We start from the raw sequence: 14620 nt of genomic DNA, 5'->3' as shown, positions 1-14620 counted from the left end.
CTTCTTTCAATAAGGCCTCACTTCCTAATAGTGCCACTCTCTAGGCCAAGCATATTCAAACCACTACATGCAGTGCCCATGAAGGAATCCTAAAGGGTATCAACATCTGAACAGTGAGTGCTGATATTTCCAGCCTCCTACAGTAGGTAGATACCAAGTTCTCCACCAATTTAATTTGAGAGCCATTGTGGGACTAGACACTGGCTCTGTGAGCCAACCTAATTAGTGTCCATCCTATCAGTTTTGTCCTTCTAGTGAACCCCAACTAAGACAGTAACTGTGGGACAGTTTATTTTTTTCTAATCTCATGCCCATAACATTTGGGTTCTAATTGCTTTGACATCATGTTTTTCTACTCCTGTTTTTTTTTTTTGTTTGTTTTTGTTTTGTTTTGTTTTGTTTTTTTAATTTTCAATCTATAACTTTGCAGCTCAGTTCCTAATGAAAAAATCCCCACTACCCATTGTGCATAGAGGTTTGAACTTGTTTAATCAGAAGCAGCCTGGGATCAGAGTTTGAGAATTGGACCCAAAACCCAATGCAATACATAGCAATGAAGAAGTCTGCATCAAAGCAGATCATCCATTTTGAGACTTTAAATTTTACACCCTTTTATACAACTCTCACACATCAACCCAGTATACCCTCTGCTCTAGATCCTTCCATCACCAGGTGGTAGGCAACTGCAGACTCTATCTTGTGCAACACAAAGTGCCTGTGAAGTTTTCCAGTGAGTGCTACATTGTTCACTCTACTGGGACTTGCCTTATGGCAGAAACCCTACTACATACTCTGACTGCAATGTTTTCAGTACTACATATTCTACAACTTTCTGCCCTGACATCTTCTCATTCTAAGGAAGCATCTGAGAATGTGAAAGTCCCAAGGATTGGGGTTGTTCACTCTATCATTCATGTGAAGTATATGAGGAACACAGAGAGTTATAGTAAAGCCTTACCCCGAAGAGCTCTGTTTCTTCTAAGAATTTGGTTGTTTTGCATGTTACAGAGTCAAAAACCACTTTACATTAAAACAGGAGTAGGCAATTCTTTTCTAGAAACAATCAGATAATAAATGTCTTAGATTTTCATATTTACAGCCTTGGTTCAGTTAAACAGCTCTTCTATAGAGAGATGTCTGTAGACCACATAGAAATTCTTAGCAACATTCTGACAAAACTATCCTTACAAAAAATGGCTGGCGGTCACGTCCAGTCATCTGCCTGAAGGACTAACTGAAGGTAGACCCTGCTGAGCTAGAAAATAAGCCTCTTGCTTTTACATCAATCTGCATCTCAGGTCTCACTCAGGGGCTCCTCAAAATAAGTACACTGACCAAGGATCAGGGTCTTACATTTGGAGGCTTCATCCAGGATTCCAGGAGACCCCTGAGTGACCACCAATGATTGGAGGGAAAATGAATGAGTTCAGCAATGGCAAGAGTTGTCTAAGTGTTTATCTCTGTCTTTTGCATTCACTTTTGGCTCTCGAGCAGGGTGTCATCTGGAAAGCTTCTGGTCTGGTGTGTCAAACTGAGGCAGGCAGATATGCTTTAACACCAAGAACATGGGGAGTCTGGAGGATGTTTCAGTTCCCTGGAGGGAATAAAGAGGACTCTGTTCCTTTAGGACATTGCAAGACACAGTATCAACAGGAGCAGAGTCTTGATATAATCTGGTTTCTGTGCCCATGGCAGGGGTGCCTGATTGTATCTTGATAGTCTTTTTCTGTGTTCTTGGACTTGGGCTGATGTTTTTTGTTTGTTTGCTTTTCTTATTGTTTTGTTTTGTTTTGGACTTGGGACAGACAGAATCTACCTCATTAAACATCCTAGTTAAACACTGGAGGGAATTTAGGGAAAGAGGAGAAAACTTGTCAGCAGTAATAAACAAGGACAAGTTAGTTACTCTCTGCTTCTCTAAATGGCCCACCTTTGGATTAGAGCGGCCAACCGTAGGGGCCTTTGACTTGCAGGAGATCAATGTAGTAGAGGAAATAGTCTTAATGCCTGGATCCCTCAGATACCCAGGCCAAGTGCCCTATATAGTTACCTGGAAGAATCTAGAGGAGGACACCCCCCTCCATACCCCATGGATAAAAAGCCTTTATTTCCCCAATGCCCACCTTGTAGCTTCTGGCCATGTTTCCAAAAAGGAAACATGGGAGTAGGAATTTGGACCTAAGAAGTTGCTCCTCCAAGACCCTTCAACAGTAGACCTGTTGTTCCAAGACCCTCCTCCTCCATATCCCCCTACCCTTGCCCTCATGCCCCTACTAGATCCCCAGGATCATCAGCCCATACAAGACCAGGCCATAAATCCCCCTTTACCAGAGGAGAAGTGGGAGGAGACTCCCAATTTCCCAGTACCAACATGGGGACCTGAAGTCTGAGCACCACCTCCCCAGATACCATGGTTGTTCTCCTGCTGAGGGCATGAGTCTCTACATAAGGGCAATCAGGCTATGCGATATTGGCCCTTCTGCTGACTTGTACAACTGGAAGACTGAACCCCTTCCCCTTTCAGATAACCCCAAGGGGCATATTAATCTCTTTGAGACTGTTTTATTTACTCACCTGTCCACCTGAGATGATATCCACCAACTCTTGAGAGCGATCTTCATGACCAAAGATTAAGAGATTATAATTCAGGAAACTAGAAAAAATATCCCCTCAGACACAGGAGCATTATCAATTGACTAGGCTGTCGTCAACAGTGGGTTTCCCCTGACTAGACTTGACTGTGACTTACATACATCAGAAAGTAAGGGGCCCTTAAAGGTCTACCTCCAGGGTCCATTAGCAGGTCTAAGGGGTCCACACAACAACCCACCAATTTGACCAAGGTATGTGAGGTTATGTGAGGGACCAGATGAGTTGCCTGCTGCCTTTCAGATGATTCTTGGAGATCTTTTGTCATTGCACCCTATGATCCTAGCAGCGAGGAGCACAAAGCTACTGTGACTATGGCTTTTATAGACCAAGCTAGTAGTGACTTCAGGAAAACCCTTCAGAGGCTAGAGGGAATACAGGATAAATCATTCAGGGATTTAGTGTAGGTTGCTAAGAAAGTCTACCATAACAGGGAGACAGAAGAGGAGGAAGAACAAAAAAGTGAAAGAAAGAAGCTGAAAGGAAGCTGAAAAAAGAAAAGCAACTGGAAAAGAATTTACAGAGAATCTTGGCTACAGTAATTAGGGAAAGCAGAGAAGAGAAACTCCAACCAAAGAGAGACAGAAAACCCCTTGAAAAGGACCAGTGCACATATTGCAAAGAGAGGGACTACTGGGCCTGAGAGTACCCTAACAAACAGATGCTGGGGGCAGGAATTTCCAGACCTTGGGAAAAGTGCCCCCAAACATTGAAGGTGTTAGAAGAAGACAGTGACTAGGGAGGACAGGGTTTGGACCACTTCTCTGAACCCAGAATAATTTGGAGTGGATGGGAAACCCACTCAATACTTGGTGGTCACAGGGACTCTACATTCAGTCTGCCTCCAAACATATGGCCCCATTTTCCAATAAAAAATCTTGGGTCTGAGGAGCCACCAACACCAAAATGTATTCATGGACTGCCTGAGGAACAGTGGACCTAGGTAAGGGATGGGTAACCCATTCATTTATGGTCACCCCAGACTGTCCTTAACACCCTGTTGGAACAAGACTTAGTCTCCAAGATTGGGCACATCAAGTCTCCTGCCCAATGGGCTGCAACTAATTGGCCCAAAAGGACAGCCCATGGGTGGAGGAAAGACCTCTCTGATTGACCCCTGCTGGGAGCTGAGGCTACATGATTTGCAGATGGGAGCAGTTTTTTTCATGAAGGTCAGAGACAAGTGGGTGCTGCTGTGGTGGATGGCACAAATGTCATCTGGGCTGAACTTCTACCCTCCGGGCAAGTCAGCGCAGACAGTAGAGCAAATTGCCCTTATCAAAGCCTTGGAACTTGGCCCAACAAGAAAATTAACATGTACATGGATAGCAGGCATGCCTTTGCCACAGCCACTTCCACAGGGTTATATATCAAGAGAAAGGATTGCTCACATCAGAGGGGAAAGAAATAATAATAATAATAATAAAAACAAGCAATAAATCTTGGATCTGATGAAGCTGACAACTGTGAGTATTATTCATTGTGCAAGACATCAGATGGGAAGAGACTCAGTGGCTAGGGCAATAACAAGGCATATTAAGTGCTTGAGAAGTGGCTATGTAGGAGTTTATCCCAGTTACGGGCCTGCAAGAGACACCCACACAGGAATAAGACTGGTCTAAGGGATGGCCTCACTTAAAATATACAGAAGAAGAAAGGTCTCAGATTGCCAGCCAACCTTCCAACTATTACCTAGAGAAGGAGAGGCAATGCCACACAAGAGGAAAAAAAACTGTACTCCCCAGAAAGCAAGCAAATGACTTATAAGGCCAAATGCACAGATGGGACTCATTTAGTAGATAAAATCTTGTCCAATCAGTTAAGAGATCTAAAGTATATATAACGGACCTCAGGTTTTGGGCCAGAGAGATAGAACAGTGTAAGGTATGCCAACAAGTATATGCTTATGCAGCCAAGAATAAATAGGGCAAGACACCTAGGGGAGAGTAGCCTGGAGTATATTGGGAAGTCAATTTTATAGAAGTTAAGCCAGGAAAATATGGTTAAGCCAGGAAAATACCTTCTAGTGTTTGTGTATGCTTTCTGTGGATGGGTTGAGGCTTTCCCCACCAATCAGGAAACAGCTACCGTGGTAGCCAAGAAGATATTAGAGGAAAATTTCTTTAGGTTCCTAGAGCCCAAGGTAATTGGATCAGAAAATGGTCCCGCTTTTGTCTCTAAGGTAAGTCAGTGATTGGCAGAGATATTGGAGACTAATTGGAAGCTCCATTGTGCATACCATCCCCAGAGCTCAGGAGAGGTAGAAAGAATGAACAAAACTCTGAAAAGGACCTTAACTAAATTGTGCTTGGAGAATGGCACTGACTAGATGGTGTTCCTTCCCTGGGCCTGTTCTGAGCCCAAAACACCACCTACCATTTTAACCTGACCCCTTTTGAGATCCTATTTGGTATCCCAACTTCCTTGGTGTTCACTGGACCCTCCATGGAGGTATCCAAACTCACTGAAAGGAACCTCTCTTTGAGGCTCCCAGCCCTTCAGTCAATACAACATGAGGTTTGGCCCAAACTGTCTGCCTTAAATCCTCCAGATATGCCAGAAACCCTTCACTGCTTCCCGACTGGTGACAGGGACTATGTAAGGAGGCATCAGGCACAGTCAGTGGAACTCTGGTGGAATGGACCTTTCTTGGTGCTGCTAACCTCTTCTACAGCCCTCAAAGTAGACAGTATTGTGGCCTGGATGGATGATTCCCGTGTGAAACCTGCAGACACCCTGCTCCTCAGGCACCCCTGCTGGGTAGTCCAGAAGAAGGACAATCTGCTCAAACTTAAGATCACTCTCATGACCACCTGGTGGTACCTTTGGATTCTGGTTCCTTACATCTTACAATCCTGCCTACCAAACCTGTTACAACATTCACTGTCTCCCTTCTGTTGGGATTGGGGTGTCCAGGACAGCTACTGGGACCTCAGCTTTGGTCTTATGAGAGAAAAAATATGACGGTCCGAGAATAGCCATTGATTTAGATATAGAAAGAATAGAAACTTCCATCCGTCTTCTTCAAGAATCTGTAGTAGGAGCGAAATTAGACTTAACTTTTCCTCCCACAAAGAGGGCAATATTCTGCCTTAGCTGAGTAGTTTTCTTTCTATACAGACCATTCTTGGATTGTTAAAGATTCAGTGGCCAAGGTGAGAGAAGCGCTGTTTAAGCAGAAGAGAAAAAGAGAACAGTCAGGGCTGGTTTGAGTTTTGGTTTAACTCCTTCTATTGGTTAACCATCCTCATATCCACCTTTTTAGGATTCCTAATTGTTCTCCTGCTATTGTTGACCTTTAAGCCCTGCATATTGAACAAACTTATAGCCTTCATAAAAGAGAATAGAAGCAGTACTGTTGATGGTATTGCATCAATATGAGACCCTGAAGATAGGACATGGAAAATATGAATTAGTTACCAGAGAACCCTGAGTGTAACTCCATAATTGGAGCTTGTACAAGAAAAAGGGGAGAATGACAGACCCTAAGGGGTTTTCCCGTCTCACACTCTCCTTACAGCTTCCCCCTACCCCTGGGGTCAAAGCTAGGCCAAGTATCATGTTCTACTCACAGGACCATATTCTTGAGTAAAAATCTTTTCAGAATGTCCTGACTAACAATCACCTGACCCTCTGATTAATCCCAGGGAGAGTTCAAATGCATGTCATGCTTGCTAGGCAATAGATTTAAAGGACAATATACCTAGCTAATAAGTTTGAACTGCAACCTTGCTGATGTAACCTGTGACCCTAAAAAGTATAAAAACTGCTTTTAATAGCCATAGGTTGCCTTCTAGTCACCTGCCTTGAGGGACTAATTGAAGGTAGACCCCGATACGCCAGACTCTAAACCTCTTGCTCTTGCATTGGAAAAAAATAATGTCTGGCTGGCTAATTTTGTTCAGCAGCATGCAGTATGATGTCAACTGTCAGAGAAAATTGAATTTTAATTTTTGATAATCTACCCACATATACCCACATATTACACTCATGTGTTTATAACAGTAACTAAATTTCCTTTTCTTCATTATATTGCTCATTAATCATTTTATTTGCCAAAACAGGCAATTTTATATGTATATGTCTTCCATCTTATTCTTTTCTTATACCTCCAATACTTTGTCTCTATACTTAAAATTACATAGCTTTTGCAAGCCATGAAGCACATTTAAATGCCAAAGGAGCAAACATTCTTTAGATCTGAAGCAATATGGAACATGTTTCACTAATGTTCATTAAAAATTGAAGATGGAGAAGTTTGCTTCTTAAAACCTCCAATAAACAAATAACCAAGATTTAACCTAGGCAACCAACTCTCTAAGGATTTGTTAATGTTAATGAGAGTTGTTCTAAAGACTTTTAGATACCTAAAGATTATGACAATACATAATGCAGTCTTTTGGTTCAGAGAAACCCCTAAAATATATAGATTAAAAAGTATCCTCAAAAAAGGACAAATATTGAATGCTCCTCCAGCCCTACCATTCAATGCAGTGAGTGTTCAGAGGCAAGCAGATTGCAGGGGATGATGTGGGGGTGGAATTGGTGCTAGTTCTCATGAAATATGGAATTTATGCCATATCCTTAAATAGCAGGACATACACATCATATGCTGGTAGACTAGGCTTTGGGTTCAACATAATGATTTCCGCACAAAAATTTTTTAGACATGGTAGTTCTTAAATTCAAATAACAATGGATACTCAACTGAAATGATATTAAAATCATCTATGTCTACACAAAACCTACATATTTTTTTTACTGTGTGTGTGCTTTGCATTTCAGGATAGACACATCATGACCATTCATAGTTATGTGGATGTCAGAGGTCAATTTCTGATTTCTTGCTCTATCACTTTTGAAATTATTGATTTCAAGATGTGGTTTCTGACTGAATCAGGGGCTTACAATTTCAGCTATATAGTTGGTCCATCAGTAAGCCATCAGACTGCACCTGTCTCTTCCCACCCTTAATACTTTCTCAACAGAAGGTTTTGAAATGCCATGATAGACATAATAATCTCTCTCTCTCTGTCTCTCTCTGTCTCTCTCTCTGTCTCTCTGTCTCTCTCTGTCTCTCTCTCTCTGTCTCTCTGTCTCTGTCTCTCTCTCTCTCTCTCTCTCTCTCTCTGTCTCTGTCCCTCTCTCTCTCTCTGTTTGCATATATGTCTGAAACTACCAAAGACCACTTGCTTTGATTCCAATCACAGGTGGTACTGGTTACTAGGTAAGTAAATCTTTGTGAGTAGGCTTGAAGGTCAATATGCATAGCTTTGAAACATTAAAACTATCAATCTCTAAAATCTAACACCATGCTATTATTAAAATTCTATCAGTTCTCTCTATATATGTATAAATATTACATCTGATTTATAAATTTTTGTATTTATAAAGTTGGCCACTGGGTTAAATTGTTAATAAAATATTTTTAAGCATAGATATATATTTGTTTTTTCTGTGGAAAAAGTCATGGTGTTACATTTTGTTTCTTCACTCCTCCATCAACAGTTAAGTTGGTAATAGTGACGGTCTTTAACTTTATTGTGACATTTCAATTGTACGTGGGTTGCATCAGGATGGTTTCCTAATTTTATAACTTTTTATTGTTTTCTCATGATGTACCTTCATTCATAAATTGAACCATTTATATGAAATATAGTTACAGGGCTGGAGAGATGGCTAGGCAATTTAGAATACTTGTTCTTGAAAAGGAGGCAGATTTGATTCTCAACATGCACATGGTGCCTCACAACTACATATACCTCTAGTACAGGTGTTATGTCTCCCTCCACTCAGCATTCCATTAAAAGGAATACATGTAGTGTCCCAGAACATATGAGAGTAAAACACTTCTTCTACACAGAGAATATAATCAATCTAAAAAATTTAAGAAGGGACATGATTAATGTTATGAAAGTGATGGTTTTTTCCTTGCCTAATTGCAAAATTACATGACTGGAATTTGGATAAAATGTATTAACTCAGATTCAAAGGAAAAATAAAACATGTGATTAAGGCAGAAGTTTATATGGTCTTCATCTAGGCCTGCCTCCTGCATAGCCAGCAGTGTTATTGCCAGCGGCCGGCGGTGAGGGTAGTTGTGGAGACACGGAGTAGGATTCTGGTGATGATTGCTTTGAAGTCTGAGGGTCTCAGGGCTTTCTAACTATACTATAATGCTGATGATAACTTCTAAAATGTCCTAGAAACTTTCTTGCTCTTTCTGTGGGTGAAAAACTGCTGGCTTAGGTGATTAACACCTGTAGCCTAACAGCAGAGGATTAAGCAATGTGGTCTTTGTTCTATCTCAGCAGGAACTGCTGGGCTCTAACTCTCAAGCTTGCTAGTCAGAAGTCTTCACAGGAAGAAAAATAGGACACTTAACGGAAGTGGTTAATGAGTTTATTATTATGTTGTAAAATGTTTCCTATATAAAGCTATCTTAGAGGGAAAAGTGGAAAGATCCTAAGTGGGCAAAGGGAAAAGCTCTTCTAATTGGAGAAAAGTGAGAGAGAGCAGAAGAGAGAGGAGAAAAAGGTACACACATAAGAGAGAGGGAGAGAGAGAGAGACAGAGGGAGATAGTAGTAGTAGTCATAGTGGTAGTCATAGTAGTCTCTCTTTTGTCTTCAGTACTTCTACATCTTTCAGAATGCATGATCACATGTTACAAAGTTCATTACAAGTTCACACAAAATGCCAAGTCATAAATTGAAATAGAAGTTTACAACAGAGAATGTTTACATGCATATGCATTAGGAGTAATTATATAGATAGTAACATCTATCACATGCCTTCTCTACAGATTCATAGAAAGTTTAAAACCATAACTAAGTTATAAGTGAAGTTTTGTATAGATAAACCCAGTCAATATTTTATCTTCTCTCTTAGTACCTATAATAAATTGTTAGTTCTCTTTTTATGACCTTTGGTTAATTGTTTTACAACCTCTTGGAATGTGCTCTGAGTAGAAGAACGTCTGTCTGCCATCTTAGAGATATTAACTTGTGATACTTGGGAGACTGGCAGAGTTCTCCTTGCAATTTGGCTTTTAGAAAAGGACCTAGGAGGAGTCCCATTATAAAAGAACTTAATAATCACAGATATAATTTTAGGAATTCTTATAGGATCATCATTAAAACTTAAGTCATCTATTTGTCTATACATAGCATCACTATAAGACAGTACATCTTCATGGATCTGCAGAGATCTGCTCCAAAGGGGTGTGCTATTACTTATTGATTATTATAAATGTATAATAATAATAACAGGAAAAACATATAAATAGCAGGAATCTTTCCTTAAATTAGTCCCCCACAGCCTTGCTGAATGGGGGCTTACCTGTCAGAGATTATATAATATTCCAAGGCAGGCATTTCAGGATGATCATCTGCTAGTATACTATCCCATTATGGCTCCTGATAAGGGATGAGGGTGTAGGTGGGGAAAGAGAACACAGCTGCATTCATTACCCTCTGGATTCTGCCAGAAATGAACAGGCAGCCTGCTAATTTGTTTGGCATTTGAGTAGCCTTACTTGATTCTTGGGCTTGAAATCACTAATTCAGAGAAAGAAGGGATAATTTATCATTCAGCTTTTCCATCCAATTACTAAGAAGCTTACTGCTCACATGAGACTAATCCAGTTCCACCATGCCTAATTACTCCATGGCCAAAAGAATCTCCAGGACAGGAGACAAGAAACAAAGGTGTAGAAAAATGGACTCATTGTAGGCTTTGAACATATGGAGAGTCACTGGTGTTGATGATAAAACAAGGCACAAGAAACTCCAAGTTGCATGAAGATAAAAATGTCAAAGCGGGAATATAAGACTAATACCAGCTCATTAAATATCTGGATAATTCATTATCTTTCTCAGGCCATTCTTTCCCCTAGAGACCTACAGAAGAACTTATAGACTAATGCACATTACACACCCAGTAAAGCATAATATAGATTCCATGTTCTATATTAACTAAAATTAATAATTAAATTTCAAATTTTTGCAATTTGTTTTCAGTACAAACATGTTTGGTAATATGTTTTTTTCTTATTTCTTGAGACTACATCATAAGTTTTGAGGATATGCTTTCATGAATAAGAATACTGGAAATCCTTCCATGCCCTCAAACTTCACATGTAGAATAAGCTAATCATCTGAGAAACTCCATGTCTTGTAATGTATATCGACATCAGAAAACCAATTTTGGGGATTAAAATTGCTGGTTGTTACAAGAATGCCAATTTTCTCGATATTTTCTAGGTTATATAGATTAAGGGATATCAAATATGTATATATCTGTGTAGCATAGGTCTATATGTCAATATATCATTTTTATCATATATCTGCTGCTATGATAAAACATTCTGGTCAAATGCAACTTGAGGGAGGAAAAAATGATTTGACTTATAGGTTATACTCCATCACCTGGGGAAACCATGGCAGGAATTTAAGATAGGGGCCTAAAGGCAGGAACTAAAGTAGAAACTGTGAAGGGATGGTATTTATTAGCTTGATCTATGTGGTTTGCTCAGCAACTTTTCTTATACTGCTCAAGGCCACTGGCCTAGGGAGGAACCTGCCCACTGGTGCTCTCACACATCAATTAGTAACTAGGAAAATGTGTAGTGGAGATAATCAGTGAGGTGAAGCACCCTCTTTCCAAGTAACTGACTCTGGGTCTGTGTCAAGTTAACAGCTAAAGTTAACTATGATAATCATGGCACTGGTAACATTTACATCTCTATGTGATATTAATAGCACACATATTGGTTTTATTTAACATATAAAAGGAAACATTTAATATACTGTTACTGACATTGTTATTTATTGAATTATTAAGAATTTCTTTTTATTGGTTATTGTACTTTGATACATTTGATTCAGGGGGCTGAAGAGTTAGGACATCAGAGCACTGCTCTTCTTCTAGAGGTTCTGGTATTTCCAGCACACACATTGCTATCAACTGATTGCAACTCCAATTCAAAGGAATCAGATGCCCTCTTTTGGCTTTCAAGGGCACTGTAGTGCATGTCCTGCACTTTCAGGTAGAGTAAACACTCACATGCATAAAATGAATAAATCTAAAAGAATTTTAAAGATATCTGGATGAGTATGCACAGCCAAACACTGGTGCTGCTAGTGGTACTCATTCTTCTGTAGTTGATTCTATATTGCTGTAGGGTTGCCTGTTTTTTAATTGCAGAGAATCCTTTATCTTGAGTAATGACATATGTTTAGTTTCTGTTCAGTCAGAGTGATACAGACAAGTAGAAAATCATTTGGGTGTTTCCACACCTGACCTGGCTCTCTTCATTTCCTTCACTGACTAATAAAGTCTCTAGAAAGAGCCTAGGTCACTCAGGTCAGATGGGATGGCGAATACTTTGGTGCTTAAGGGATTCAGGGAAGCTACTGGGATTCTCAGGGTTTAGGCACCTTTTTCTCTTATATTTCAAGCTGTTGGTGCTAGCAATGCTTGTGATCTATCCTTCAAATATCCTGCCATTTTCCTTTGGCTTTTCAGGCTCATCTGCATTTTCACTCTCCTAGAGGGAATTACTTCTGAGTTCCCCAGTCCTGAAGCTTCTCCAGGTGTTTCTGAGTTTTTCTCAATTGCCACAAATGCAGCCACTCTAGGCCCCAACTCTATTCTCCTGCCCCACAGATGCTGCTCCCACTCTAGGCTTGCTAACTCTTGTTGATTGCAATCTTCTACTCTCTCTGTATATTCTCCTTTTTTTCAAGAGTAAGTAGGAGGGTTTCTTCTCCTTAATGGAGAGAGAGGATTGCTTTATGAACACTGGTATAAACCCTGTATTGTATGTAAAGAATTTCAACTTGGTGAGATTTAAGGAGAGAAAAAACAAGAAGTCAAGCTTACAACCAGCCATGCTTCTGCAAGGACTAGGAAACTACAAACATTTTCTCACTGTCCCCCACCCCCTCCCACTTCCAGTCCCTCTCCTGCTCCCCCTCCCTCTCCTTCTCCCTCTCCCCCTCCCTACTCTCTGTGTATGTGTGCACTCATGCATGCAAGCACATGTATGTGTATATGTATGTGTGTATCTCTATCTCTTATTCTTTCCACACAAACATCAGCTGGGTAAGTGGAGGAGTTAGTTGCAGGAGGCTCCAGGCATCCATGCAACTGAGAGGCTGAGATCACAACACACTGATTTTCATGAGTTATCTTCAGACTCCACTTTCAAAGAACCCTGAACTCTGTCAAAGATCAATGAGTGTCAGCAGTATGGAGGGGAGGCACAAGTACTCAAGTGATTTCAGAAGGTCACGGATGATTGTGAATAACATTTCAATTCTAGCCCTTAGTTCTGACATCTAAATGTACACAAAAGTTAGTGGAAAAAGTGCTCATAGTTGTAAGGAACCTGGGAGCCAATGAAATGTTAAAATGATTCCATCACAATGGAAACCGAATTGTAGTGTTGCATATCCTAAGGTATTTGTTTCTGAGATTGGATAATTTAATAATTAAAAAGTAAAAATGTCTCACATCTACAGACAGCACAGTTGTATCTATAGCACAGCTAATACAATATTGTGTCAAGTTTTTATTGTCTTTATTTTTTGTTTGACTTTGAGAAGTTAAGTTGGATTCACTGGACAGTTTACTAAAAGAAAAGCAAAAACTGCCAAGGTCAGTGTGAAGCCTGTATTTAAAAACCAAACAGCTGCTCATTGTCTCAAATCCAGTGGATATCTTGACCTACGTGGCTTGGAAGATCAGTGACTTTCCCCAAAGTCACTATTGGAAGTGGTTGCAATCTGGATTCAGTTCTGTTCTGTTAACTGATGAGAGAAAGGCTGGGAGTTCACCCAATGAGCTGTCATGGGTGGGTCCTGGGAGAACATGGTGACTCCAGTGTGCCTGTGTGGAATGGTGTACACATTGCTGGCATGTCCCTGAAGTCTCTGAATCCAGAACTGGGCACTGATGCAGATAAGGAGCAGTGGAAGGAGGTTCAAAAGCAGGTGTTTGACAGTGTGTATGAGGTGGTCAAGCTGAAAGGTCACATATTCTGGGACATTGGCCTTCTGTGGCAGACTTGGCCAAGACAGCATAATTAAGAACCTTAAATATACCACATTTTCTGTATCCATTCCTCCATTGAGGGGCATCTGGGTTCTTTCCAGCTTCTGGCTATTATAAATAAGGCTGCTATGAATGTAGTGGAGCATATGTCCTTATTACATGCTAGGGAATCTTCTGCATTTATGCCCAGGAGTGGTATAACAGGGTCCTCCGGAAGTGTCAGGCCCTGTTTTGTGAGGAACCACCAGACTGATTTCCACAGTGGTTGTACCAGCTTGCAACCCCACCAGCAGTGGAGGAGTGTTCCTCTTTTTCCACATCATCACCAGCACCTGCTGTCTCCTGAGTTTTTGATCTTAGCCATTCTAATCACAGGCCTATAATATGAGCCACTCAGTACTCCTAGAGCTCCCAGGCACAAAAACATCAACCAGATAGTACACATGGTGTTACCCATGGCTTCAGATGCAGCAGAGGATGGCCTTGTTGGGCATCAAAGGGAAGAGAGGCCCCTGGTCCTGGAAAGGCTCCAAGCAGCAGTGTAGGGGAATACCAGCACAGGGATGTGGGAGGGGTTTAATTGGTGAACAAAGGGAGGGGAGATGGCTTATGGGACTTTCAGGGAACAGAACCAGGAAAGGCAAAATCATTTGAAATGTAAATAAAGAATATATAAAAAAACTAAAACAAAGAACCTTAGGAAGGTGCATGATCTCCACAATGATTAAGGGACTCTGTGGAATAAATGATAATGTCCTCCTCAGTGTCCTATGTATCCTGGGACAAAATGGAATCTTGGATGTTATGACGGTGACACTGACTCCTGAGGAAGAGGCCCACCTGGGGAAGAGTGCGGATACCCTCTGGGAATTCCAAAAGGAGCTGCAATTCTAATGTCTTCCCAGTATCCTGGC

General features: G+C 40.8%; 1 pseudogene; it reads left to right on the top strand.

The window, feature by feature from the left end:
- The first annotated feature begins 5094 nt into the window (after positions 1-5094).
- LOC127688901 (L-lactate dehydrogenase A chain-like) lies at positions 5095-14600 on the top strand (annotated as a pseudogene).
- Positions 14601-14620: the final 20 nt, after the last annotated feature.

This window comes from Apodemus sylvaticus, chromosome 1 (genome assembly GCF_947179515.1).
Source record: "Apodemus sylvaticus chromosome 1, mApoSyl1.1, whole genome shotgun sequence".
NCBI classification, from domain to species: domain Eukaryota; kingdom Metazoa; phylum Chordata; class Mammalia; order Rodentia; family Muridae; genus Apodemus; species Apodemus sylvaticus.
Note: the sequence above shows the minus strand (reverse complement) of the source record. Positions and strands in the feature narration are given on the sequence as shown.